General features: G+C 31.6%; 1 pseudogene; it reads right to left on the bottom strand.

Moving 5' to 3' along the window:
• Positions 1-3,486: 3,486 nt before the first annotated feature.
• LOC118046935 (E3 ubiquitin-protein ligase RHF2A-like) lies at positions 3,487-7,987 on the bottom strand (annotated as a pseudogene).
• Positions 7,988-11,544: the final 3,557 nt, after the last annotated feature.

Below are 11,544 nucleotides of genomic sequence, written 5' to 3'. Positions count from 1 at the left end.
CACAAGGATTGGCTTGGTTTTTTTTATTTTATTTATTCATTGCATTCACGAGAATTAAAACATCACGTTAACCAAATCATTGTTTGGTGTTGCATTGAAATATAATTGAAACTGTATTTTATTCTACATCATAGTTTTAAAAATATTTGAATTAATATATATATATATATATATATATCAAATTTCCACTAAAAATTTCCTTTTAAGATCTTGATTTTGAAAAAAATTCAATTTTTTATTATTTTTTAAAACTTGTAACTATGAAAGTTAAACACAATATCAAATACACTCTCCACTCCATTGAAGAAAAATGTCTCTAATTCGTTGGGATATGGTTTTAGTAAAAAAACATTAAGGTGGTAATTTTTTTCTTTGAGTAAGAATCGCTAATGTATGTGATTGTGAAAAGAGCATTGTTATTTATATGCTGTGAATTATTTTTTAGAAAAAGAAAAAAAAAGAAATAAACTCGACATAGAGAATAAAATTTTGCATGTCTACGTGATTGTTAAATGGGCAGAGGACCATTGACGTTGCGTTTTTGGGTTTCTTCACAAAGTTTATAATGTTCTGGAGCAAATTTAAATTTTATTATTATTATTTTTATTGTATTTATAGGTTTAGATTTGTAGGTTAGGAAGCTCTTAACCCATGGTTGGTCTAAGTCTATTCTTTTAATAAAATAATATTTCACATGATTAATTTTTATTCAAAAACATTATATATATTTTATCTATAAAACTTGTTTGTTTGTTAGATACAGCTATTTTAAGCTTCTAAGCTTCTAACTCTTAGTTAAAAGAGCACTTTAATGATTTTCTAATAATTGATTTTTATTTTTATTTTGTGTTTTAGTGACAACAAACCCTCAAATAATTCACAAAAAATTTCCAAAAGACATTTGAGATTGGGTTCTTCATAATGTATATCACTTAATATAAGAGTTGCATATCTATACTCTAAAATACTAATCCTACTTGTTTTTATTTTAGATTTTCAAAAAATTCAAAAATCCTAAAAACTTTTCTTTCTTTTAAAAATACAAAATGTCTTATTTTGTATGCATAAGATCAAATTCTAAAACTTTCATGCATATTTCACAAAAAGATATATAAATTACATTTTATCATACTTAAAAAATACAAAAAAAAAAAAACTTTTTTAATAAGTATCCTAACAAATTTGCGATTATTTATTAGGATATGGTCAAAAATTCAAATAAAAAATCTTTTTTTATTTATTTTTTAGATTTTAATTATCAGATAATAATTATTTTATTAAGTACGACTTTTTCTTAAAAACTTAGACTATTTTTTAAAAAAACTTTATAAAGATTAAGTTTTAACCTAATGAAACAAATAAATTAAATTTAGCTCAAGATATTGTCGTCCAGAGGACACATACTAGCTCCCTTGAGGTGATGGAGCTTGTGCTCTCATTTCTAGCAATGAGAACCGTACGTGTTTGCATAGTCACCATCCTCTTCAAAATTGAAATTTTGTTTATAGAACACTGAAAATGGTGTCTATTTATTTTAAGTTCTTAAAACTAATGATTTTATATTTTTTCTTAACCTAGTAAAACAATTCTAAGCTACTAGACGGTTCGATTAGTCTTTCGCCCCTATATCCAAGTAGACGAACGATTTGCACGTTAGTTTTATCGCTGCGGCCTCCACCAGAATTTCCTCTGGCTTCGCCCCGCTCAGGCATATTCACCATCTTTCGGGTCCCGACATGCATGCTCTCACTCGAACCCTCTCAGAGATCAAAGGTCGATCGGCGGTGCAACCCTCGAGGGGATCCGCCAGTCAGCTTTTCCTTTGCGCTTACGGGTTTTACTCGTCGTTGACTCACACACATGTCAGACTTCTTGGTCTGTGTTTCAAGACGGGACGAATGGGGAGGGCCAAGGCCGATGCCTCGGAGTGTGATGTGCCGGGGCACGCCATGACGGCGCGCGCTGCATGTCCACGATCGGACGACGGGTCATTTAAATTTTTAAAGGAATTTCGAGTAAAAATCCATATTACATGAATTGTTTCATTGGATAAAAATGTAAAGGACTGATTCGAGTAATTATTCTAAATGGCAATCTTTTGCCCAAATTACCTGAATGCTCATCTAGGCTAACATCTTTAAAAAAAAAAATTGGAAATTAATACACAGAAAGAAAGAGATCTTGGAAAATATCACATTTTAAAAAAATACTATAAAGAATTTGTATTGATTTTTTGAATTAAAAAAATCTATTTATTCTTTTGTAAAATCTAAACAAAAAACATCAATGAGAAACAATTTAGCTTGATTGAGATGTAAAATCTTATGTTGTTCTAAGGGCAAAACTAATAACATTCTATTAATTACGTTCTAAGTTCACTTTAAAAAAAGAAATAGGCACAAAGAGAAGAAGAAAAATAAAACTACAACCCACTAAAAGTATAAGAAAATTTCCACAGATAAGATTTCTCTTCTATATATTTCTATTTTTTTCTTTAAAACATAAAAATAACTAATAAAATACCAGTAGTTACTCTTTTAATACCATTAAACTTGGGAATTCTAGATTGCAATAAAAAAATCTGTACTTATTTTTTCAAATTAAAAAATATATTTATTTTTGTTGTATAAGAAAATAAAAATCAAGAGACGTTTAGATAGATGGGACAATTAATAAATAAATGCAGTTTTTTAATATAGAATTGTACAAACATTCAATCCAAATTCTAGAATCAAAACATAGATTTATTTATTTTTATAGAATTTGTTTGGATTGATTTTTTAAATAAAAACTTTGGTTATATACAAAATCTATTTAAAAACTAGTTTATTCTTTTCTGTGATTAAAAACACATGATTAAGTTTTCTATTTTTTGTAGGAACTCTCTTTTAAAATTCTGTTTAAAAATAAAATAAAAGAGAAACCACTGCAGAGAAAGAATTGAGAAATCCAGTCCCATGCCCTTCTCTTCTTCGCCACCCTCCCCCCCCCTATCTGACCATATTCTAGTCAGAATTGGGATTCTAAAGATAGAGAGAGTAAGAAATGAAAATGAGGTTTTGATGTGTAGCCCAGCCTCCTGCCTCAATCAAAAGTAATGGCCCTTCAGATCAATGAGTTAATTATAACTGAGAATTAAAAAAAAATTATGTAAAGGTTCAAATCATTTGAACAACAATTTATGAGTGCTGTAACAGCTCGAATCACAAAAACAAACTAACAGGCCCTTGCAATCACAATCACAGATGACCAGACAGAAGACAGATGAACGCAAAATCACAAGAGCTGATAACAAAAGGAATTTATTCAAAGCTTTAATCATCTATATCTCACACATACTAGCACCTACCGTGTTGTAAAGTACCTTGTGGATTATAATTATATGTAAGGTCGTCCTTGTAAACTGATTTACGAGCATCTACTGGAGTCCGTGTCCGGATAGGAACAAGCGTTTGGTCTTGTTCATATTTATTCTGACTCGCACTGTCGCTCGACATTTGTTTCCCTTTCTATAACAAGCTAGCTTGAAGAGGGGCAAAGCATCTCATCCACAGCATTCTATATCTGCAAAGCAGACATTATGTCAGCAAAAGGCATCCCTAATGCAGTCATAATCTGACAGAAAGGGGCCAGCTCCTTTGACAAATGACAAAGGGGAAAAGGAAAACAAAAAAAGTACATTCAATTGAAATCACAATTCTCACTAGGAAATGACATCACTGTGAAAGAAGAGGAAAAGACAACACTTCTGGAATAAAAAATACTATGCCACAGAAACCAGGCTTTGGCAGGAAATTTAGAATGATATGCAAGTGTAATGTTCATGTATATGCCACAACATCCGAGTCATGGTATTTCATACTAATTGCAATTGGCTCAATTAACAAAACTTTGCACCATTTTCTTAAATTCCTGCATTTATTAAGAAGAGATACTTCCAAACAAAATACCCAGGGAGCTCATTCACCTCTCAGTGCTATGTTTGCCTACAAGTCCACACATTTACTGAACCAGGATTAAGAGATATAGATCAGCAAAAAGTCTAAAAGCTAGAGAGCTCAGATTTCAACTAGGGAAAGAGCTATATTTGCTTCAAACCAACCACATTGGACAGCTTCTCAAAAGTGTACTCCTAGTCCTTGACCAGGATTTTTTGAGCAATTCTTGAATCCAAAGAAAAGAAACTATATCCAAATTAGATAGTAATCAACATTTATCATCCTTTTCAATTGATGGGATACATCGTACAAGTCGAATTACCACCTTTTCATGCCTGATTCACTGTTCATACCCTGAAAATGCTCAGTCGAACCATCAAATCTTTACACAACTATCATAAGTTGAACTAGACAGTCCATTAAAAAGGGCACCGACTATTACACAATGGGTCCACCACCAAAGAGTGCTGGCTGCAGTTACTGTTAGGATTTGGCCCTGTAAACATAAAAGAGATCACCTGTCTGTGCTTACGCTATATTTCAGACACGGATGCTGAATCACCCAGGTGTTATTTGCTCTGTGGAGCTCCTCACAGGAAGGGATCTGTAGTCTGAGTAAACTAGCAATTTCTGTTTTTAGTTTACAGAAAGGTTAAAAGAAAAGAAAAAAACTGCATACTTGATTGATCTTCACCAAATGAATACTTTTTTATATAGACAAGTGAATTGAATTGCTTAAGCTATACCTGGAGTTTCCTTTCCTCCAATGTGTGTTAGATAAAAGTAAGAGCATATTCAACTCAACAATACAGCGATAACAATAGTTGTTACAAATGGTGACTGTACAGGACATGTTGCACTTGCTAACTGGTGCTTGAGCTTCTAGCAGAAAATGATAATGAAATGGGTGCATGAACTATTATTTGCAACTAACATTCAAGAAGTGTGCGATTGTAAGGGAGCTAGGGTCATTCAACTGGTAAAATACCAGGAAAGAAGAATGTAACAAAATGCTTGGATAATTGAAAGAAAAAAAGTACAGAAGAGGGAATGAATCAGCAGTAAGATTCTCTCATGGAAGAAAACAAACAAAAAATTGCATTCGTTGTATAAGAGATAGAGTTAGTAGAGAGCTGCAGCGCAAACGAAATGCTATTATAAATAAGGATCGTTTGCAACTGGTTTGAAATAATAAACAGTTTAATGTGTTCAGCTAGTTAAATTTCACAAACATGCATCACCTATTGCTGTAGAAAAGAAAATCCATGCCAAAATATACCTTTCTATTAAATGTCAATGATAAGATTGTGAAATTGTACTTAAACTGAGCCAGAACTTGCAGCATGTGAAGCTTGCACTTTAGTATTGGGATCACTTGCATTGACAACACCAACCTCTGGTTGCTGACTGTTAGATTCTGCAACTGAACCGTCTACACTGTTTGATACAGAAGAGGTGCCAGTTCTACTATCGTCTCTGGTTTCTAGATGCTCCATCATTCGAGATACTGTTGCAATTCCAGCATTGACCTCTCTTCTAACTTCAGAACCTAGATCTGCCATGGTAGTATTGCGAGTGAAAAATCTCTCTTTCCATCCCCTAGTACTCTTTGAAATCGACTCTTTATATCTGAAAATGAAAACAAATGAAAATCAATTCATGAGCATAGAGAAGCAGAAATTCATCAAACATGTCAATATTATCAAACTGTCAAATGTTTCCAACAAATTGATACCTCATTGACACTGCATTGAATTTAGATTTGATAGACTCTGAAAATGACTGAAGGTCTGACGGCCCTGCTCTGTCTTGACTATTTGGAGAAGACTGATTAGGAGACCTTCATATAACAAAATTCCAGTTAGACTCACAGAAATTGATGAAGAATGTTCATTTATAACTACGACAGTGACCAACAGTTAAAAAAAATGAAAATTGAAATGTTCCTGCACCTATTGTCCATGGAATTTGCATGTTGATTGGTAAAACTGGATCCAGAAGCTGAAGCAGAACATGGATCAGCCAGGGCTTCAGAAGACAGTGGTGTGATTGGTTGTAGAGTAGATTCAAGTGGTTGGGAAGATGGTGTTGCTATTGCGATTGCAGAAACAGGTTCACCTTCTCTCTGAGTTGGGGAGGAAGAAATTGAACCAGCAGGGGATCCATTAGGTTTGACTTGAGAGTACTAAGAACTGTGGACGACTTGAAGCTGATGACCTGTTCGCTGCCCTTCCCTTCTAGCATACGACGCCGCCCATTGCCGCAGCAGCAGTTAAGTGCTGTATTAGACGCTCTTCAAGTTCAGCATCATTTGCACCCACTGGCAACTGCATTTGACACACCATTGAATTTGATCACAATTAAGCTTATGTCTGGTTTGTCAAAAAGAAAGGCTTGCCACTAGCAGAGGTAGGTTACAGACATGCTGTAATTCAAAGTCCCCAAGGGCTGGATGATGAAATATGGTGGCTTTCTTTGATGGATTTTAACCTAAAACTCCTCTCTGTTCTACAGCCTCAAGTAATTCCCTGATGCCAAAGTAAGAAAAAATAAGAAATTCATTTTTCAAACTATAGCAAGGAAAAATAACAGGAAAATATGAGGGCAGCAAAAACAATTGAACCTCATGGGATCCTTCAAACTGATGGGTTGCCAACACATAGGGCACTGGGAACTCCTTTGACACCTGGAACATTAAAGCCAAATTAGCACTCATGTCAACCTAAATTCATCTATTTAGACTGAAAATAGGATTTCTACCTCAGCTTCACATTTTCTTTTTTCTGGCAAGCTTCATGTGTTATGTGTCTGATTTAAATAAAGGTTTACTTATGATTTAAATAAAGGTTTACTTATGCACATGTAGATAAGAGGAAAGGAGAGGCTGGAGAAGGTAGGGTCGTCCTGTCCTAGTGATATGATACTTTGCATTTCTCATTAGGTTCCTATAACAACACAAGTCCCCTCACCCCCCTGCCAACGAGCTTCAAAGACTGCATGTTACAGGGGAGAGAAAGGAGGATAATTCCCATTTGCACAAATTGGAGGGATTGCATATTACAAGATAAGAAGGATACAGGGATCCTTCATTTCCTTCACTAAGTCTTCTTCATATACCATGCCAAATATGGGAATTTTTCCCATCCATCCTCCCACCATATCTCCCAACAAATTGAACCTAGAAGAGCAATTTGTACATGATAAGGCTATCCAAGATTATCCAATGCACAGCTATCTTCATTGCTACGCTCCATGATCAATCAAAGTCAGTCTACTTGGCCAATAACTAGGTAAACTCCCCTGTCAGCACCATCCATCCAACCCTGCAACTACCCTGATACCTATAAATGCAGTAATTTAAGTAAATGAATAAATGAAAATACCATTCAAGAATACACTGGAGGTGGAACTCATGCTTGCAACTGGTCACCTGAAAAAAAAAAAAAAAACATTGTGTGGATTTTGTGAAAAAAAAAAAAAAAGGGAATTATTTGTGTGGTTTCATTTAAGTTAAATTGATTTTATTTTATTGAGTCAATTATTTACCTCTAAATAATCAAATGAATTAATAAATAAATAAAAGCATTGATTAATTAATTACTACATACACTTGAGGGATCACTGTCGCAGAAGTTTTCCAGGCAAATACTGCAAGCATCATCACACGCTTCCTGTATCCCTCCTTCGACGAAAGCTGCAGCAGATACTGTTAAATGTGCTTCACTCTTCTTCTTCCTCTCTTCAATTCCCTACAAACCAGAAAAAATTCTAAAAATTGACCAAAAAAAAGCACTGTATATTCGTAGAATTGCACAAAATAAAAATTTATTTGATTCAACACTATGCAATGCAAATTCAAACACGAAAAAATTTGAGAGAAATCATACCTCCATGAAATCTTGACGGCTTTTTCGAAATAATAATTTACTTCTCTGACGCAGATCGAGCTCCAAGAGCGAATTATTTAGAGGAAATAAATAAATAAATAATCTATATTACATTTTGCTATAGATAATTATTTGATAATGCGAAGATACAGGACGAGAGTGGATAGTGATAGTGATAGGAGTATTATTATTATTATTATTATTTATTACAAAAATAAACTAATCCGCGTGGAAAAACACAGATATTAAACGTGTTTTACTGCAGATTATAATAGTAAAATTATATTGTTATCCGTAAAAAAACCATTATAATTGATATATAGGGATAAATTAGTATTTTTAGAGGTTCATTTTGTCTTTTAAGGGGCATCTTTCTCCTTTCATGAAACTTTTTATATAGCGGATTTATTTACTATCCTTAAAAGCCATTTTTAACTTAACTGTGGCTACAGGTTTGATTTTTCACTTTTTTTAAAGCAGTACAATTGACTCTATCAATGTTGAAAGGAAAATTCTCAACGCATCCTTGGAGGGGCTAATTTGTTATTTTATGATGGTTTTTAGTAATAGTTATTTGATCCTCAAGTTATATTATCTTTTTTGACAAAAAAAAAAAAAAAGCATGCATCAACCAATACACCACCTTTAGGTGGCGTATGTGGATCACTGCAATAATGGAAAAAAAATGTTTTGTTATGTAATTGGATATATCTTGATATTCTTTTTTATTTTAAGGTGGCGCATATATGATGATAATATTTTGATTTGGCACCGGTTCAATTTTCTTTTTTCTCTTCATTTATCTATCATATATCTTGGTTTTTGCGTTGTCCATTGAAAAAAAAAAACAAAACTTGAACTTCTTTTCTTTTTAGATTCGATCATATTTTATTTAGAAAAATCACTTCAAAATAGAAAGTTTTTTTAATTTTATCCTCCTTAAATTTTTCATTTTTAGAATTTGATCCCCACTCTTTTGGTTTTTTTCTAGATGACTTATAGATCTTACTTGTTTCTTGCGATTTCATCTCCATTCTTTTTTTTTTTCCTTTGGTTCTTTTGTCAAAGTTTTTATAGTTTTTAATTTTATCCTTCAAATCAAATTTATAATATTTTTTTTCAATAGTAATAATTATTGTTCAGTTTTGGTCTTTCTTATTTTTTTATTTGTTTTTATTTGCTCTTTTTTCAAAGTTTTATGCTTTTAATTTCATCATCAAATTTATGATTTTTCAGTTTAATAATGATAGTAATATTAATAGTAATAATATTAATATTAATGATAATGATACTAACAATATTGTTAATAATACTACTAATAGTAATGATAATGTTAATAATTATGGAATAATAGTTTATTATGATAGTAATGGTTGTAATGATGGTGATAATTATGATAATAATAGATAAAAAAAAAAAAAAACAACAACAATAATGATGATGCTAGTGGGTAATTATAATTATAATTAAAATAATAATAGTAATAATGCTAATGCTAATAATAATAATTGTAGTGAAGTAAGTAGTTTTTTATGACAATAATATTTGCACTGATGATGATGATGATGATTGTAGTAGTAATAGTAATAATATTATTAATAATGATGGGCAATGGTAATGCTAGTGCTAATAATAGTAACAAATTTGATAATATTGGCAGGGTTGTGATGCAATAATAATAATAATAATAATAATAATCAATAATAATAATAATAATTGTGGTAATAATAGTGATAATAGTGGTGATGATAATAATTTATTAAGATAGTAGTAGTGACAATAATAGCAATAACTGCGATAATAATAATAATAGTGGTGTAAGTGGTGGTAATAATAAATAATAGTGATAATAATATATAGTAATAATGCTAATAGAGCTAATAATAATAATAACGACGACGACGACAACAACAACAATAATAGCGGTTGTAATGTGATAATAGTCGTGGCAACTGCAACAACAACAAATTGTTCAACCTGCAGTGAAGCGTGAATAATTGAACTAGTTAAATGTAAAGGATGTTTTTATCATAGGAATTTGTTAAGTTTATTAAACATGCTCAGTTATTCACTAAGTCTTGTATTTAGGCCAGTGTAGTAGCATTATGATTCAACCGTGTTTTTAAAAAAAATTTAATTCTTTCTTAGTTTAAATTTTTATTTTATTTTTTTGAATCATGTTGAAATAAAAAATAATTTTTTTATTTAAAAAAAAAAGAACAAGTATTTAATGCATTTCTAAGTAAAAATTGGAAGCCTTTTTGAGAATATCTTCTATTGCATAATTTTCAAATGGTAATGTATGGGTTTTTTGGGGGTTTTATTTTTAAATCATAAATGGGATGAAAACAAGTTTAATTTGGATTATATTTTTAGGCAAAAATGTTAATGTAAGTGCTAAACCCCGGTTTCTAAATAACATAATAGAAATGAGATTGTTTTGTGGAATTTTCAATGCACATTAGTTTTTTTTTTATCTTGACATGCAAAGGTACTCAAAATCAAAATTTCTACTAAAGTTATGAGGTAAAGCGAAATTGGTCTCCCCTCAGAATACTGAAAAGGTCGTAAACATAAGTTATCTTTGTAGACATGAAAGATAAATATTCATGAATATGGATATAATACATTCTACGAAATTATTCTAAGTTACTATCATACCAAATAATAAATAAATAAATTGGCAAGCTACATGTAAGAGTAGGTGAGGAGGTCATGAGTGTGCAATGCATGTATATGTGATAATGAAAATACATGATTAATAAGGAAACTAGAAAAGAGATGAATTTAGGAAATGAAGGGAACTAATATGTACTGGCGATGAGATGTAAATGAACGTTGATTCTGGAGTTGATACTTAACATTATTAGTGTTTGTGCACAGGAGTTGTGTAATTATAGATACGAAGTGTTATTTGGAGAACTCCAAATAGGATATGGATGTGAAAATAAGATGGTATGAACAAGTAGTTAAGTCTGAAATTATAAGAACCATGAGGATTTCTATATTGAAACATTAAATAGATGAGATAAATCGTAGCTATTAAATTGTAATGAGTGCAACATGAAATTGGGATAAGGAAGAGAAAAAAAATTAGCGACAATAATGGTTATATATAAATGTAATTGGAAACGATGACAATGACATGAATAAGCATGTTAATCGTAATGGACTTAAATGATGGATTATGAAAGTATCCAATACACTAATTAGCAATAATACCAAATACTAACAAGTAAATAGATACTTAGTTGACAATATGACAAGCTAAGGTTATGAAATTGAGACTAGGTCATCTGGATGGTGATTGACATGATACTTCACTAGTTGGGTGGTCAATATTTAAGATAATTGACATGTTACTTATACTTTTGTTTGGGAAGGAGATGTCATTGACAGTGTGACTAACAAGAACAATCATTGGATAAGACAAATAAGATGTTTGAGGTGTAGTTACGTTATAAATCTAAAAAGTAAATATAGGAATATTATGTGTCCATGAGAAATAAAGTGATGAACAAAAAAAAAATGTGTTTAGTAGGAGCATGGCATTCTTCAAGAATGGGAAAATAAGGTGAAATGGTTTCCTAGAGACCATCGCAAGAGCTGGGCTAATAGCTTATTGAATTGCATTGTATATATCTTCATATAGAATCCAAGACATGTTCCTTGTATCAATGCTATGTAAAGAAGAACTAAATCCTCTTCAAGTTTTACCC

The sequence above is a fragment of the Populus alba genome, chromosome 1 (assembly GCF_005239225.2).
Source record: "Populus alba chromosome 1, ASM523922v2, whole genome shotgun sequence".
In the NCBI taxonomy this organism is placed as follows: Eukaryota; Viridiplantae; Streptophyta; class Magnoliopsida; order Malpighiales; family Salicaceae; genus Populus; species Populus alba.
Note: the sequence above shows the minus strand (reverse complement) of the source record. Positions and strands in the feature narration are given on the sequence as shown.